The sequence below is a fragment of the Protopterus annectens genome, chromosome 10.part0, assembly GCF_019279795.1.
Source record: "Protopterus annectens isolate FY-2018-M chromosome 10.part0, PAN1.0, whole genome shotgun sequence".
In the NCBI taxonomy this organism is placed as follows: domain Eukaryota; kingdom Metazoa; phylum Chordata; order Ceratodontiformes; family Protopteridae; genus Protopterus; species Protopterus annectens.
In genome coordinates this window covers 1,076,132,252-1,076,145,056 of record NC_056744.1, presented here as the reverse complement: position 1 = coordinate 1,076,145,056, position 12,805 = coordinate 1,076,132,252, and the positions used below count along the sequence as shown (strand labels likewise).

General features: G+C 36.9%; 1 protein-coding gene across 1 annotated transcript in view; it reads left to right on the top strand.

Moving 5' to 3' along the window:
• The window catches only part of MKNK1 (MAPK interacting serine/threonine kinase 1), a gene marked incomplete in the record, with an annotated part of 837,567 nt that overhangs the window by 28,834 nt on the left and 795,928 nt on the right, over positions 1-12,805 (top strand).

The following is a 12,805-nucleotide window of genomic DNA, read 5'->3' as shown; positions in this document are numbered from 1 at the left end:
CTATGAAGAAAAAGCCAAGAATGTTAGATATGATTCTTCGGCAGTACCGCCTCCACTTCATATCTCTCTCTTGAGGCTGATGAAAGGCTGGAGGAGCGTCTGGTTTCTTTCTTGGATTCCTCTGCCTCAACCGCTTCGGAGGCTGGCATGGACCCAATGCCACACATGTCCATGGACGTTTTGAAGATGTCCACCTTGGATGTACAGGGGGAATCACAACTGGTTATTACTGAAGGGCCTAGGGGTTCTCCTCAAATTTTAGTTAGGGAAGAGGCCCCTAATACTATTATTGAGTGCAGTCAGGGGTCAGAACCTCCAAAATGTAAGGCTGAGATTCCACTCAAAAAGAAGCGAAAAAATAAACATATTTCACCTGCTCCCAGAGATCCTCAGAGTAAATAGCAGAACTTCACTCAAGGCTTGTTTAATGCCCTAATGGCTGTGAAGCCTTCACAGGATGTTTCTGTTCCTGCTCACCCGTGGTATTCTTCCATTCTTAAGTGGCCTAGGGAGCAGGATTCTTCTGAAGAGGAGGATGCTGATTGACAGAGTCCCTAACCTATTCCTCTCAGGTTTCTTCACCACTTGACTGTGGTTCTGAGGAAAAAGTCTATCCATCCTGACTCTTCTTTTGGGAGATTTCATTTGGTGATGCTGTTTCCAGAGTGAGATTTTTCAAATTGGACTGTGCTTAAGTGTCTGATATTCAGAAGAGTTACTATGAGCTTTTGCAAATGGAGTCTCCTAGGTCCTCTGCTGTTCCTCCTGTTCTTGCTGCCTTGCTGGATGTTTTTCCTACTGCTTCTTAGGCTACTGATTCTCAACCCCTTGCTCCCAGAAGTGCTCGAGGACTGCATGTTTCTATACAAGTGTTCCTCTGCTGACCCCTCTGTGGTGTCTCTGGCTTTAGATAAGCCTTCCTTATTGTTGCCTTCCACTAAATTGCTACCATCTGAGAAGGATGGCAGAACCATGGAGAGACTGGGTAAGGAAGTATATACTTTTGCTACCCTAGCTTGTAGAGCTGTTAACTATTAGATGCACATGACTAGGTACATTTTGGCTTTTCTGTCTCAAGCTTGTCAGGATATTTCTGACTTTCCAGATTGTGAGGGAAAGGCCTCTGCCCTTGCCTTGCTTGGGACGTCCTCCCAAGCGGCCCGCCATTCCATTGAATGCAGCTGATGCTTCATTTACAGCTGCTGATTTGGGTCTGTTTTAAGCAGGTATTTCTGGCTCGGACTTCAGCCTTTACCTGAGAATACCAAGGCTAATCTGATGGATGCTCCTCTGGACAGTAAGCATTTGTTTGGTACTTTTGCTGTGGAGTTTAGTCCCTGCAAGAAAAAGGCAAAGCCTTACAGGAATGGAAATATTTTTGTTTCTACTGTACCCACGTTTCAGAGGAATTATCCTAGTAAACCTGCCTTGATCATTCCCCCAAAGGTAGGAAGGGTGGTAGAAGGGCTCCCCTGCTAAGGCTAACCCAAACTCCTACTCAGAAGCCTTTTCCTGACAAATCAGGTGCTGTCTGACTATCCTGTTCAGCTCTTACTCTTACCCTAACCCACAAACACACACTCCTTCTCATTTGCTGCTACTGCATGTACATCTCTTCATGGAAAGCAATGTTTGACATTGCTCCTTTGTAACTCTTGCAGTCAACCACTAATCCATTCTACCATTTTTGACAGCAAAAACAGCTGTCTGTATTCTGTGCATTCAACAGAATACATGTAAACTGTGATAAATACACATACACAGTGAAGAAGATGTTTATACTGGAGCTGCCTCTGGCAAAAGCTTGACATACACATATGTAGGTGAGGACTCTGGTATATGCCAGTTTATCTGCCAAAAGTAAACTAAAATTATTTTGTAAGCTAAACTCTTCCTGTTGTCACCAGGAATGTGAGACCGTGGCCGGTTCATAAACAGAAGATTGGTTCATTAGAGCATTTTGTCCGGGATCTAAGTATTTTCTTGTATGTAAAAAAAATGGACCAATGTGTAATAATGCCACTATTCATGTGGCTGAGAGTTAAATGGATCATTTCTTTAGAATTAACTGCTGAACCTGTGTGTTAGTTTCTGTCATGCTGTATTAAAGCAGCATCATGACTCTAAGGGAGTAGTGTTTAAATTTAGAGTAATGGAGGTCTGGCAGTGAAGTCAATCATCTTAAGACATTACAAGCTGATAACTACATTACATTTTTTTTTAAACTGTTCAAAAGTAGGCTATATAATATAGCAGTACATGTGAAGTAAGTTTAATTTAGTATAATTTGATTACTTTTGTATTAATGTAAATTTGCCTGTGTCACAAGTGAGGTGTTTAAAAAAAAAAAAAGGAATAGTGTGAAACAAAAATATAAGGAGCAAGGTAAAACGTGTATCCACTAGGTATTTGTTTCAAATGGGCTATGAATGTTTAGTGTAAGAGTTTTGTTACCATTAGCAGTGCTTGACGGCACTTGTGCTTTCCGGACAGTGCGAGAGTGTGTGTGTGAGAAACTTGCAGCTAAAACCTATCCCCTGGACATTTGATTGCAGAAGCAAACCTGCACCTTTTGAGACTTGGAAAAATGTTGGTACATATAAATTTGCTGGGGTTCATTTTTTAAAGATACAGCAGGTATTTATTTCCTGATTTATCGTTCTGTTAACGTGGAGAAGACTCTACCTTTTTTTATGCATAACTGGGGACACCAAACGCAGACATGCAGACACACTTGTATGGCTAAGGGAAAATTATACAGGCTTCCTCTGTCATTGTATTCCTGGGGTGAGGGAGGAAACCAGGCCCCCTTGCAAAACCCCCCCCATTTATCGAGGGAAGATGTGTAGACTCCATATAGGAGGCATCCCTGCTGAAAACTGAAACCAAAAACCAAGTGCTGTGAGGAAGCTACCTTAGTCATTCCAGCAGTATACCACCCAGGAGAGAGAAGAAGAAAAAAGGTGTACCCAAAAAATGTTTAAACCAGTTACTTGACAGAAGCATAAGTTAAAACATTTTGCATTTCCGTACCTGCCTGAACATAAGGAACAACATTACACAGCTTGAAGCTTAAGAGAAAATATACCAACCCAGTGACGAGCACAGTAAGAGCTATCAAGGAAGGACAAGGCAGAGAATGCAAAAAGTAGCATTGCTATAATAATCATATGGTTTCTGATCTTGGTGAGGAAATTTATAAGACGTGAGCAACGGCATGAAAGGTATCTTTTAACATATAAGAAATGTTTGTGTTTGCTGGTTAGATTCAGCAATTATAGTACAAAGCTCTTTGCTTTTGTATTTAAAGCGGTCTTGGTAATATTTAACGCAGTTGCCTGTTTTGAAAATGTTTGACTTTTTGTGTTGTATAGTGTGCAAAAAAATAGACAGGGAGTCTCAATCTCTTGTTTCTTGGATGCCATTGGTAGCTCGCAGCCTTAATCCTGTATAGTGCATGTTTGAGCACGTCATGCTACTTAAGTTGATTGGTTTAGACATAGCAAACTGTGGGTATTGTTTGACGATAAATGGTTCATAAACTTATGGATGCTTGTGGTTTTTGCTTTGAAATTTATTGTGGTACCCCCAAGAGACGTTTATTTTTCTTTTTTTGGTCAGAACAACTCAGAGTAAACAGTTTGGAAGGGTTTTGTATACTTGTTTTTATGAAACCATATAGTTTATGTATTTTTTTTTCTACACCTTTTTCCCTTTTCCATTAACCTTTGATAGATTCCTTTCTTTTTCCATCTTGTCAAATCGTTGCTGTAGTGGAGCTACATGCAACACAATACTATATTTTAGGCAGGTAGCATATTTTCTAATCTCTTCCCCTATCAATAAGTGCTGCCCTGTCAGTACAGTGTTGGACAGTTCCTTGGCTATTCTGTGCTGATACCAGCACTTGGTATCTGAGGTGACTGAGGTGCAGCAAGCCAGACTGCCCCCTATCCCCTGCCATGCATCAGTGAGCTGTGTATGTCTGAAATGGTTGCTTCAGCACCTGGGCTGCTAATTAAATCTGGGTTTACTGGGTGAAATTTTGGGGCTCCATTCTCATGTGTTAAGGAGTTGGCAGCTTTTTAGAGATGAACCTGCATTTTATAATTCTTAACATTTTCTGCTCCGTTAGATGCTTTCTGAAGAAATGTCAGCAAATTAACAGTGGTGCATTGACCTCATGTATTTGCAGGCATGTAAAAGTGCAGTTACTAACCTATGAACTTTTATTATGAATGTTAGGACCGTTATAACAGTTTGGAATGCAGAAGGAGACACTGTAGCCCTTTTATTTACATTCATCGTATTATGTTCCATCTCTTCATACCTTTTTCTACCTTTCCCTTGCCATTTTAAATGCACATGTTAATTCACCTTCCACAACTTAGTCTGGTAATTCTTTCCAGAGATGTACACTGTTTAAAACCATGTTTATGCCTGCCACCCATCCTGTTTTTCCTGTTTTAGTGCCACAACCATTTCCCCATAATCATGCTTATATTTTTCTCTTACACTAAAATTAATAGAAATTAAGCTCATTTAATCTTTATTCATTTTCTCCCCCTCCTCTACCTCCACTTACCTGGGTATCTATGGTATCTATATTCTAAACGTTTATTGCAAAAAATTGTAACCTGTTTAGGTCCACACTCGAACAGTCCACCTTGATCACTGCAAAATCTGAGATTGCAGTTTATTGCAGTTTGGATTTCTGACATTTAGCTATATCTTATTTAATTGCACAATATCAACAGATACCATTTTGACCATATGCAAAGAAAGATTGTTCCCTTTTTCTTTAACTATGCTTTCTACTTTTTCTTTCATTATGCTTTCTACTTCAGTGAGAAAAGTGTTTTCCTCAATTGATTACAAAAGTTATATTTAACAGTACTATCAGAACTTCTTCCTTTCCTGCAACTGTGATGGAGTGACTCATTGCTCTCTCTGGGTTCATGTTAGGACATGCTCAGATCTGTGATCAAGCTTTAATGGAATTGCATACAGTGAACTTGCCAATTTTATTATTACATTTCAAAACTATTTCTTGACTGGAAGTGAATGAAGAACAGAGGGTTAAGGTAAATCTGTATCTTGGAAAATGTCTTCATTTCTTTTGCTCTGGTTACTGTAAAATTGCAATTATGCGGGCCCTCAGTAAATTTTATTTTTTAATTCAAGCTGGTTTACCGTGGTAGTGCTCTGATTGCTTCCAGGATGGCTGCACATCGAGTAACCGCTTAACTCGAGCTCTCCCAGTATGGAAACAAACTCAACAGAGAAGGCCAGTAGACTTTTGTGTTTATGGTTAAATTTCAGTAAGTGACTAGTAAGTGTACTGCCTGGATGCCAGGAAAAAAGAAATAGAGAGCACCTGGAAAACCAATCTGCTACAAAAAGCAAGGAAGAAATACTGACTGGGGAAAGTTCTGCAACTGTTCAGCAAAAACAATGCAACCTCCAGACATTAAACACTGATGGAGTATACCAACACAAATAACAAAAGGCTGGAAAAAAAATGGAAGAAGCTTTAAACAGATATTCAGATGAGGTGATAAAACTGCAAAATTCAGAGGCTGAAGTGAAGAAAAAGCTGGCTGAATGAGACTGCTCAGGAAGAGATGTTTCAAAAAATAATAGAATTCGAGGACCGAGCATATGGGGAAAACCTGAGATTATCAGCCGTACCAGGGAATCTGGAAGAAGCAGACTGCATTAATTTTATTAAAGCACAAATAAGCAATTGGAATGATATTCCACAGCAGGCGTTATTAGTTGAAAGGGCACATCACATGTATGCTCCAAACCTGGCTATGAGAAAGCAACCTAAACATTTTAATAGTAAAGATGCAATCCTACAAGCATAAAGAGTTGATTCTGATTAAAACTGTGGTAGAAGGACAAAATACTAAAAATGGAAGACTTTTTTTTTTTTTGCACACCAGGCAGAAGAGGAGTAAATTCATTCCACTATTCAGAGAATATTGAGATGCAAGTGTGATATTCAAACTGCTATACCCAGCGGTCTTTAAGGTATTCTTCCCTGGAGGGACAAACATTTTTTTTGATGAAGTACATGCTGAGGAGGAAATACAAAAGTTTATCCAACAAAAAGTAAGCTGTGAAACAGAAGGATATTTTGCTGTTTGTTCTAATGGTCATAAGGAGCACAGACTGTACCTATGAAACATTCCACTGTTTTCAGCGGAAAATGTTAGAGAAGGAAGGGAACACGAGAGTTGACTAGAATCTGAGAGTATGCTGGACATGAAGCAGAGATAGTATTTGAGAAATGGAGGTGAACTGTAATAAAACCAGTAACTTAATGTGGGATTACACTGCAATAATTCTATTAAATCTGGAAATATTGGACCTTTTCAGAATTTGTTGAATTTTTGGGGGACTCTAAAGTGTATGCCCTACTTCATGTCATTAATGGTCGGAAAAATACTTTGTGGAGGAGAAATGATGGGCAAAAGTTAAGTAAAGCAAATGTTTTTTTTTCATAATAGTACTACTTTTGTGATGTATGGTTTTCTTTACATGCTATAATGTAGTTTTCTCAGTTATTTTTAAGTGTAATAGGGATTGTAAATAAGTGCTGCTGTTTTTTCCCTTCCTTTCCCCCTTCAGTTCTTGTTCAGTTTTAAGCAATGTAGGCATTGCAGTGAAAAAAAAAAGCCTAGTTAAAAGAACATGACAAAAGAAGAACTAATGTGCTGTTTCTCATTCTTGCAAAGGGGAATGACTGGATTGGGGACCTTGGATTGATTTGGTCACAAGTTTTGGGAGAAGGCAAGTAGATGCAAAGGAATATTGAATATCCTAAGGCTTTCTTCTAGCAAATGAATGCACGCTTAGTAGCAGTTCTGTATCTTGCCCTCATGTCTCCATAGAAGCAATCTAAGTGGCTGTCTGGTTCTCATGTCTTCATGGAGACTATCTGATAAAGAGAAATTGGCTACAGTCTGGTGGAGACTGATTTGCTGGGGGAAAATTAAAAAGAAAAGAAAAACTGGCTAGGATTTAATGTTCTCTGAAATCATTCAGGGGTTTTCCCAGCTGGGAGAGGTATAACATAAGACAAAACCAGTTAGCACTTAGTAGAAGCACAGGCTGCGCCATGCGTCTTAGTGGATAACCTTTATTTAAGGTCAACTCTAGTCTGAGTGTGGCTGTCAGTTTGGGACATTTGTTCGTATTAAGAGAGTAAAGCCTCTGAAGATGAATATAGTTTTTCATGTTAGCATTAAAGTACTAGGTTTTAGGGGGTATTGTTTGTTTTAGGGCTTTTTAATAAGAGTCAAATGGATATGACAAGAAACGACTATATAAAAGTTCAACCTGCCAGACAGTATATGCATGTTGCACAAAAGCTGGAACTAAACATTTAAAAAAAGGTGTTGTACATAAAGGTGGGAATAATAACTTTAAAACAGTGATGTTTTCTGTAATGTCTTTAAATGTCAGTGGCCTTGCAGATAAATATAAAAAAGAATAGTGAACAAAATTAAAAGTATAGAGTGCAAATAACTATGTTACAGGAGATGCACTTGGAAAGAAATGAATATGTGAATTTGATAAAGAAAGGTTTTCAGGATGGTTATTCAGTGGAATGTCTAGGACAAAGGAAAAGAAGAGTACTTACTAATTTCAAGAGGAGCTCCAGTATTGATGAGGCTAAAACGATAATGGCAGATTTGTAGTGCTAAGGTGATTACTGGCAAGGGAGGAAGATTACATTGTCATGTATTTATATTCCACCAAAACTGCTATAATGGAACTTAACTAAATTCTGGGAGAAATCAGTTTTCAGCAAGGCCTATTACTTATAGGTGGGGAGTGGGATTTGATTTGCAGCAGTGAAGATATGACGGGGGACAGAAGGGGAAGTATAACAAAGGAGAGTAGATTTTTGAAGAAATGTTATGAAACTATTTGGCATGGAAGATGTGAACTCAGTAATAAGAGTTCTGAGTGAACTTGCATTTTATTCCCCAAAATATAATAATAACTGGAGTAGGCTGAACAGAAATTACATTTCACAGGAACATGTGCTCAGTAACTATTTTCATGCACCAATAACTAAAATTAAGAGCACAGGGTAATGAAATAAAAATGAAACCCTGGTGCTTTTCCCACTTCTTTGAAAAGAGAGGAATTTGTGGAATGGGTAGAAGAGATTATTCAGGAGCTATTCAAGAGGGTAGAAATTACTTTTGAACATATAGCTAGGGAGTGGGATAAAATTAAGCTGGAGTTTAAAAATAGGGTAGAAATAAAGGAAAGGGAACTATGATTAAGAAGCAACAAGAATTATTTAGAGGAACTGGCAAAGTATTGCAGAATAAAGGGAATTTCACAGAACAAGAGGAGGATCAAATGCAGAATGCTAAGCAGAAAATAAGGGATTACATTGATAATATACAAGAGTTTAGAAAGACTGCTGTTGAGCAACATTTTTTGATATTAAAACTAGAGCACAAAAACCTTTAGCACAAAGACTCTGGCAACAGAAAGTAGAAAGGTCCGTCACCAAGCTTAGGGAGCCTATAACAAGGAAGGTAATGAGAGATTCTGTAGAGGTATTGGCAATATTTTGGAAATTTATAGTCTGTATAAAGCAGAGAAATATGGAAATCAAGAAAAGATAAAAATAGAAATGTTAATGGAAAAATTAAATATGCCGAGGTTAGAGGTAGATGAGGCTCGATTACTAATGGTTAGGATAGGAGACGATGGAAAAAAATTATCTGTATAACCAAAAAGTCCACATGAAGAGATGGTATTCTTGTAGAGAATTTGGAAGTTGAGTGAAAAACAAAGATCTAGAATGCTTTGTTTAACAGGATTTTGAGAGGAGAAGCACTAATATCCTAGAAAAAAGTGATTGGATTTTGAGAGGAGAAGCACTAATATCCTAGAAAAAAGTGATTGTTGCAGTAATGCCTAAAGAGGGTAAAGCTCCATTGGATCAAACTTCATATAGGCCCATTTCAAGACTAAACCATAATTATAAAGTGTTCCTGGCTAAAAGAATGGCAAAAGTAATGCCAAACTTGATATGGATCAATATGATTTTGTGGAGGGGAGGCTAACATTTGACAACATAAACAGAACCCTGATGATCTAGAGGGGAAGCAAAATGTAAGAAAATCCCATTGTGTCTTAATGCAGGGAAAGCATTTGACAGAGTAACCTGGGATTTTATGAACAGGACAATGGAAGCATTTGCATTTCATGAAAAAAATGAAGTTGATTAGGAGGATATATGAGGGATCAGTGGTGAAAATTAAAAGTGGGTAGGGTTCTCTTTGATAATTTCTGCTTGAGCAGAGGAATCAGGCAGAACTGTCCTCTTTACCCTTTGTTTGCATTATATTTAGAACCATTGGCAAAGAAAATAAGGGACTCAGAAATTCAGGGATGTAATTAGTATGGTAGTAAAGAAAAGCTGGCTGTATTTGCAGATGATATTTTATACCTGGCAAAACCAGAAAGAGACTTTTTAGTGTTGTGAAACATTTTGAGACTGTGTTCCACTATTTTTGAGAGACGAAATTTATTTTTGGGATCCAAAATTTAATGAAGCTAAAACAAAGGCAATTGCGGTAAATTTATGTATCCACATATGAATTGGTTCAGCAATATCCATATTTTTGGGGACATGACAAAATGAAATATTTAGGAATATGGATTAAAAATGATTTGGGTGTGGCAACTAAGGATATGTGGGAAGAGACTAAACAAAAGGTAATATAAAACCCGAAAAAAATGGAAGCTTTGTTATATGGTTAGTAAGGTACAAGCAGTTAAAATGTTTAGTCCCATTAGTCTTACACAGGTGAGACATATATTTTTATCAACTAATCAACTAGAGGAGAAGTTGTGGATCACAATTAATACAGAGCTAAAGGACTTCATTTGGGAGGGGAAGACAGCAAGAGTCAAGTGGGATAAGCTGATTTCTTCCAGTAGAACAGGGAGGATTGGGTTTTACCTAGTCTGAAGGGGTATTTCAGAGCTACACAGTTAAGGCTCCTATACATAGCATAAGCAGCAAACTATAATTCAGAATGGAAAGGGATGATGAAATGGGGGGAAGCTCAATAAACAAGAAGCCACTGGGATTTTGGATGCAGGCCTTTAAGGAGAATAATCATACATAATATTATAGCTATAAAGTAGCAGAAAGTATCCTAAGAACTAAGAAAACATGGGAATGTAGAAAGGTGAGTCTGCTGATAGGGATGACTGCAAATTAGGGATATAGACAAACAGGCAAGAGGGGGCTGGAATTTATTGGAGAGAGCTGGTAAAGGAACCATGGTATTGGGAGCAGAGATTAGAGATGCTTTCCTATCAGATTAATATCAGAGTATAGGCAAAGAGAATGAAATGGTGGGGTCCTAAACGAAAGGCCAGCACTGGCAGAGTTTCTAGTAGAATCTAGAACAGAAGCTGACATTAAAGTAATGATTATTAGAGCATATAAAATATTGCACGATAACTATAAGAAACAAATTAGAGGAGGTTAGAAAGGATTGGAAAGAGATTGAATAAGCAATTCCCAAAAACAATGAAGATAATATGTACATCTCCCAAATATGCAATAAGATTTAGAATTTTTGCTTGGAAGTGTTTATTTTGGGGTATAAAAATATCTATGTAGACTCCACAGAATTTTTCTTTGGGTTGACAGCAAATGTTGGTGGTGTGACAGGGAAGGAAGAAAGAGGTAATTGAACACATTTTCTGGGAGTGTGGTGAGTTGGCAGACTTTAAGGATTCAGTGTGGGAGAGGTGCTGGGTCGCCAGATTGCTGTGACGAGGGAGATGAGTTTTCTGAGTTCCGATACATAACCTGAATTGACTAGACATGGTAAGGCCTTGCTGTGTCCAGTTATGGTGGCTGCCAAAAAAGCAATTACTAGTTTAGATTTTTATTTACATTTTCTAACTGTACTAGAAGTAGGGAATATAGTAAGAGATAAAACAACTGGAACTGAGATATTTTAGAAAAGGGTAGGAGAAAACTACATAGAAAAAGTGGGAATTATGGGAACAATAGGTACAGGGGAGGAAATGTGGTTTAAAAGAAGGCAAGACTTAAATGAGATATGTAATGTTTGACTGAAAATGACTGTGTAGATTATAAGTGTATAATGTTTGCAACTGGGAACGTGTCACTATGGTTTGGGATTTAAAGTGCTTGCAAGTATGATTGTCGGTGTGGATTGTTTTCATTTATATAAATGTAAAAATGCCCATGTCAAAAAAACAAAAAAGGCAGGAATTGAGTACTTTTAATGTTACTTAGATTTTATATATATATATATATATATATATATATATATATATATATATAATATAAAATATTAAGGAAGGTTAGATAGACTCACAGATTAACTGCGTGATATACTTTTTTGTTTAAAGCACGTTTTGCACCATTTAATTATCTTATGCTTTCTACTACATTATAAATGTGTTTCTGTTGGTCCCTTGATATATTGTCCATGTAAGACTTTACATTCCAATGAAATATTGATCTAATGTTTATTAATTCATGTTTAAAAATCAGATACGTGCATTATGGTTGTGATTTAGGGTGAGTTTAAATACCTGCTTGCTTAACACTGTTGGGATAGGATATTTCTGTGCAGTATTTTCTACGATTTGTGCATTTTAAGTTTTTGCATCTATTTGAGTGTTTTTATATGTGAGCCTCATTGTTACATTCATGGTTTGTCTGTACATGTCATACCCATCTAGTTTAAAGAGCGGATTTTTGCATAATTTATATTAATTTTTATTTATTGTGAAGCATGATGGGTACAGATTAATGTTTTTTATATTTTAGTTCTGATGCCTTATGCTTGAATAACTTTGCAAATTTGTGGCATATATCAAATTCTGATTTTGTTTCTAGTGAGTACATCTGTTTACGTACAAACCTAAGGAAGGTGAAATCAGTTTATAAATGTCTAAGTTATTTAATGTTCTGAGCGACAAGCTCGGTCAGCAAACCTATAATATGATGTGACATGAACAGCTTGTTTTAATGCCCCAGTTGATATGAGCCACAATAATTTGTAAAATATTTATATTTTTTATTATTTGTGTCAGAACCATGTTGTAATGAGACTTTTTTGTGATTCATAGTGGAATGCGTCAAACACACACATAATTAAACCTTTATATTTATTCCAGCATATGTTCAAGATGAGGCTATTATTTTTTGTCTTTAATAATTTGTGCTCTTTTATTCTTTAAATATGAACACAAAATATATTAGGTCGGTGTTCATACCTTTGCTTTTATTGAACAAGATTATTGTAGTGAACGTTTAGTTACTATTAGGATGTTTTCTCCATACCATACAGATCTGTTTGTATAGAGTTGTTAATTTTTTTTATAACAGAAGATATTTGATACGTTTTAAGAGCTCTCTATTAGCTCTATATTTTCACAAGAACATTAGGTACATGCATCTATGTTTGACACAAATGTGTCTACTAGGGGCTGTAAGTTGCTATGTAGTTAATTCAAAGGATGTGATGTCAAATTATGATGCCTTCTCTGATTGGATTCCAGAAGCTTTTTAAATGTTTGCCTTTAGTTAGCTGTATAGTCTGATGAAGGTATTTAGTGAAAGTGCTTACCGTTTGCAATAAATACGTTTTATATAGATTTTTATGCTTGTGATTCTTCGAATATTGTCATATTTGTTGACTGCTGCTGTTTATTTTTTCATAAAAATAAAAAAAACATACAGTAAGCTGGTTGCATAAGTGTGCACATA